Genomic DNA, 6,204 nt, shown 5'->3' on the forward strand with positions numbered 1-6,204 from the left:
CTCGGTCTGCTGGTTTAAATAGTAAAATTCCTTGAATAGTTCTACAGTGGGCTCCTGTTGAAGGTACACCTCGCAGAATACTTGAAAGTTGCAGATGTTTGAAACGGAATTTGGCCCAATATCTTGAGGATGGAGCTTGAAAAAGTGCAGCACATCACGGAAGAATTTTGAGCCGGGAGGGCTAAAACCTCGGAGCAAATGATCAGTGAAGACAATTACTTCGCCGTCCTTGGGCTCATGAGGGGTTTCTGTGCCTGGGACCCTCCAATGGATGACATCTTTTTTGGCTAGGACGCATGTCTGGACATACTCGTTCAATGCTTCCTCAGTGACCCGGGAAACGACCCAGTTGCATGCGATGACAGTCTTAGTCATTTTTTGAAGATGAAGGCCTAAAAGAAAGGAATATTGCCGGTTTAAGATTATGCTACTAAGCCGGACCATTGATTCGAAAATAAAAGTGCTATAAAGAGCCAATATGTTAAGCCATAAGATAGCATTGAGTTATGCAGATATAGCTATTAGCGGATTAAAAGGGGACTAATGGTACATGTCGGGTTACAGATTATCAGCTAAGCCGCTCGAACAGTTGTCATAATTTAGATCTATAAGTGAGGAATGGCTAAGTGCTGAAACAAATAGATTCCACATATCGACGTTACGATTTTGGATCTACAACAGTTTGGAAAATAAATAAATTTCAGACCTAAAGGGAAGGCAGTGGAAGAACACATGTATTTCGATGGATCTTATCTAGAAAAAGAACCTACTGCAGTTGAAAAAAGGATGATGCGCTGCTACCGCACGTTTTTAATATCATCTTCAGATTCAACCGTGCGATCTAGAGAAGAACAATGAAGAACAGAGGGGAACTCCAACGAACTGGGACTAACCCTAATGGAGATCTACTACGAGGAAGAAGAGATACTTACTGATGTTGCTGGACAACGGAGGTGCGCCACGGTGCTCTGGCTTGTTCAGGTCGATGTAGCAGCCGGAGTTGAGGAAGTTGGCGAGGTCGACGGTGGTGGAGCTCAGGTGTGTGTGGGCGTTGCAAGGAAGAGGACGAACATGAGGAGGCAAGGGGGGAAAATGAAAAGGAGCCCTGTCCCTATTTATAAGGGGACGAATAAAAGGCATGCACGGGAATCGAGGAGGCCAAAAAATGATTATGTGGCTATAAGGATGCCTCGATTTTTAGGAGGCTCATCAAAAATAAAGATATGATGAGATATTCTTGGTTTCAGGTGAAGTTAATATGAGATGATGTCATGGCGGGTTAACGCAAATCTATGAGCTGACGTGATGGCAGGTTATAACAAGCTCATGAAGTTGATGGAAGATTCTGCTAAGTCAAGTACTCAAGATTGATGTGAACAAGTTCAAATCAACCTGGGGCCTAATGTTGGGGATATAACTATTGGGTATGACCTGCCCAGGAAGGGCCGGGTCATACCACTGATGACTTAAAGATGAAGATGGCAGGATATGAAGCAAGCCTATTGAAGGCCCAAGACACAGGGGCGACTTGAGGCCTAAGAGGGTAAACCGCCATATGTGTAAACTCGTATTGTAAGGCAAGCTTAGTTAGTCATCGAGCTAGACACGTTGTGTATGAGCCGGCCGAGACTCTGTAAGCCGTCGGGCATTAACCTGTGTATATAAGGGGTGACCCAGCGGCGGGTTAACTCAAGTAGCAATCAATCGAGGGCTAGGTCAAGCGTATTCGCTCCCTGGTCATCGAAACCCAAGCAATACAACCTAAAGCAGGAGTAGGCTTTTACCTCGTTGAAAGGGGCCGAACCTGGGTAAACTCTACGTGTCCTTTGTCCCATTTAACCCTTCAAGCTAACCTAGCAGCGATGGCTCCACACCTAAGTCCTTTCGCTAGGGCATCTGTCGTGTTAAGTCCACGACACTCAACAACAGATGGACCAAGGTCCTAGCCGCCGAAGAAGGATATGGCTTTGAGCACCAAAAAAAAGTTATCCCAAACGCAGGCTGCTGCCACAATTGGACGACAAGGCCTTTGAACCAATACCGTCAAAATACAATCATGCGGATCAACCGGACCGACCACCACATGGACGGGACAAAACGACCAATTACGCCAAACACCAGCCATGCCCCCTCGCCGTAGAGGCAAGGAGACAGCGGCTCCAGGCTACACGTACGACCTACGTCAGGACCTGACCAATAGAGCAGACCCGAGTAGATCAATCTACGGATCAAGAGGACGTGCTCCAACACGGGATGACGGCCATCAGGCCTAGCACGACAGACATAACCAAATCCGGGGTCAGCCCCGAACACAGATGTCATCTGAACTCCGTCACGATGTCGCCCGATACAGAGGCGCCGCACACCCTATGTGCTTTACCGATGAGGTAATGCAGCACCAGTTTCCGGAAGGGTTTAAACCCGTAAACATCAACACATGCGATGGAATGACAGATCCCGCTGTATGGATTGAAGACTTTCTTCTCCACATTCACATGGTTCGCGGAGACGATCTCCATGCCATTAAATACCTCCCTCCAAAGCTAAAAGGACCAGCATGACGCTGGTTGAATAGCCTCCCAGAGAACTCCATTGGTAGCTGGGAAGACTTAGAGGATGCTTTTTGGGAAAACTTCTAGGGCACTTATGTCCGGCCACCGAATGTCGACCACCTGAGTCACATTATTCAGCAACCCGAAGAGTCGGCTCACAAACTCTGGAATCGGTTCTTAATTAAAAAGAACCAAATCGTGGACTGCCCGGACGCCGAGGCCTTAGCGACATTTAAGCACAGCGTCCGTGACGAATGGCTTGCCCGACACCTCGGTCAGGAAAAACCAAAGACCATGGAAGTTGTCACTACACTCATGGCCTACTTCTGTGCGGGCGAAGATAGCTGGTTGGCTCATAGAAGCAATAGTACCAGCAACCCCGGCACTTCTGAGGCCCGGGATGGCAATGGAAGGCCACGACACAACAAAAACAAGCGTCGGAGCAACAATGAAGAAACAGAGGATATGGCAGTAAACGCCGGATTCAGTGGTTCTAAACCCGGTCAGCGGAAGAAGCCATTCAAAGTTACTAGGAACGGTCCATCCAACTTGGACAAGATACTGGATCGACCCTGCCAGATTCATGGCACCCTTGACAAGCCTGCCAACCACACCAACAGAAACTACTGGGTTTTCAAGTAGGCTAGTAAATTAAACACCGAACATATGGGGAAAGGACCTCCAAGCAAGAACGATGATGAGCCTCGCCCACCGCGCATTGGGGGACAGAAACAGTTTCCCCCTGAGGTGAAAACTGTGAATATGATCTATGTCACCCACATCCCCAAGAGGGAACACAAACGCGCATTAAGGGACGTCAACGACGTAGAGCCTATCGCCCCAAACTTCAACCCATGGTCGGCTTGTCCGATCACTTTTGACCGCAGGGACCACCCAACCAGTATCTGTCATGGAGGTTCGGCGGCCTTGGTACTCGACCCTATCATTGACGGATACCATCTTACTAGAGTCCTTATGGACGGCGGCAGTAGCCTCAACTTGATCTACCAGGATATTGTCTGTAAGATGGGTATCGACCCGTCAAGAATCAAGCCTAGCAACACTACCTTCAAAGGAGTGATACCCAGCATGGAGACCCGCGGCACGGACTCCTTTACACTGGAAGTCGTATCGGCTCTCCAGATAACTTCCGAAGCGAAGATTTGATATTCGAAATTGTCCCTTTTCGTAGTGGTTATCATGCACTGCTCGGACGAACAACCTTCGCCCGCTTTAATGTAGTCCTGCACTATGCTTGTCTAAAGCTCGAAATGCCCGGACCGCGTGGCTTCATCACAGTAAATGGAAATATGGAGCGCTCCCTCCGTACTGAGGAGCACACCGCGGCCCTAGTAGCCAAGGTACAGAGTGGCCTCATTAACCAAATAGTTCATCGGTCATCAAGACCCATGACACCACTAAGCCAGTCCGCTCCGCATTACAGTGCGATAGCACAGTGGATCTGGAGCTTGAATAGCAGTTCAGCCTCCGCCGATCGCCCCATAAGGTTGCGGAACACGTATCGCGCGTACATAATTACGCACTTAAAATACCTTGGGCAGCGCCGGAGGCACACTATAGAAAAGGTCTATAGTACGGGACCCTATTCGGACCTTACATTTTTTCCCACTACAGGTTCATTAAAAACCTGCCTACTGTATGGTTGTACAGGGGCTATCTTCTAGGTCCCTCTTTCTTGCAGACGACCAATGATTCCTCCTCTCAAAGGATTTCTCACCAAGGAGAAATGGCGCAGACGTGCAGCAGGGCAATGTTGGGATCTTTGAACCGTTACTTTTAGGCCCTGTGTAAACCTTTCTCTTGTGTAAAACTCTTGGCATGTAAAATGGCCTCGATATTTATGGCATTATCTATAATAACACGTCTCGACGTATTAATCGGGGTATAAAGGAAGCAATTGATCACCAATTTTTGTTGGGTACTCATTTATTTTATATTATCATCTGTATTCCCTTCCTACTTTAGACTGCCACACGTGCTTTAGTCCGGCCTTAACACCGGGGGCTGTATTTGGCCCTGCACATTTCAAGTCCGAACACTCGTAGGGAACTCTTCGGCATCCCAGATATTGCATTATATGCATAGGCTCAAAATCATGTCTTTGGTCTATAGTTGGGTTGCCCGGCTCCTGTGCTTACCACATCACATTCTGCTTGTTCGGCTAAGGTAGTAAAGAGAGAACTACTGCGATTGTATTTTTGGTTTGTCTGGTCAAGTACCTCAGTAGTGAAAGCCGAAAAATGACTGTCATGACAGGGGAGAGCTGGTCGGCGATTCGGCGACTTAGTATTATACTACAAAATCATTAGCGATTCACCTCGTCTTATACGAGGGGCTGGTCTTCGTCTAGCCGCATAGAATAGGCACCGTAATCCGGATAGCTGTACACGCACCAGGGGCTAGTACTTAGCTCCAAAGTTAAAACTCCTATGGCTAAGTGAAGGTAATAAAGCCGCATAGTCTGATTTCCTGGTTCACCTCGCGGACACCTCCTTTACAGACCAAGACGTTGGATAAAGTGTGGTTGCGCGTTATGTCGAACACCCCTGTAGCATCTACATGGGGGCAGAAGCCGACGACTTGCAACTTTCAGCAAAATAGTAATAAAACGGCCACACAGGAGGAAAAAATCGCTTGAAACAAAAGGCGCAAGCATAGATGTATAACAAGCATGGGTTCATAACATATTTTTTACAACCCGAACACATCTAATCAAATATTATGTCCTTAGAACATTGGCCCTCTACTATTCGGGCCCCTTCCAAGATATTGTCGAAGTACCTCTGCAGCTTTCGATGATCTTTGCCTTCGAGCGGGCCTGCAGTTGCCACTTCGGTGGCCTTCATCTTTGCCCATTACATCTTGATGCGGGCTAAGGCCATCCGGACACCCTCTATGCAGGCCAAGCGCTCCACAGCATCGATCTGAGGCCGCGCGTCGACGAGCCGCTTTACCAAACCGAAGTAGCTGTTGGGAATTGGCTCGGTTGGCCAGAGCTGGACTATTAGATCCTTCATGGCCAAGCCTGCCACCCTATGTAACTCCGGCAACTGCTTCAGCTGGTCGTTCAGAGGCGTCGGGTGTTCCGGCGCGAGAAATTGTGACCAGAACAACTTCTCGGTCGAGTTCCCCTCCTGGGCTCGGAAGAACTGTGCGGCATCGGTGGCACTCCTCGGAAGATCCGCAAACGCGCCTGGAGAACTCCATACTCGAGTAAGCAAAGCATACCTCTGACCTCCAAAGATACTCTTCAAAAGAAAGACCTTACCAGCCGCTATCTGCATCGCCTGGTGGATCTCTTCACGAGCACTTCGGGACTCGATCCGTGCCTCTTTGGCCTCATGGAGGGCCTTGGCGAGCTCGGTCAACTGAGCCGAAGTCATCTCCTCCAAGGTCTCGCATTTGCTGATGGCATCCTTCAGCTCCTGCTCGACTTCGGCCACCCAAGCTTCATGTTGGCGGTGGGAAGCTTGCTCGGTCTTCAGTTCTGCAGCCGCTTTGTTAGCGGCTGCTTTGTTGGCCTGGGCGAGGGCGCCTTTGAGGGTCTCGACCTCAGCTGCACCAGTTGTGATCATAATTAAAAGAATTTCATGAGTTAACCTCTAAATATGCATATTACTTCTAATATAAA

The sequence above is a fragment of the Triticum urartu genome, chromosome 5A (genome assembly GCF_056163025.1).
Source record: "Triticum urartu cultivar PI428250 chromosome 5A, HENAU_Tu73, whole genome shotgun sequence".
NCBI lineage: Eukaryota > Viridiplantae > Streptophyta > Magnoliopsida > Poales > Poaceae > Triticum > Triticum urartu.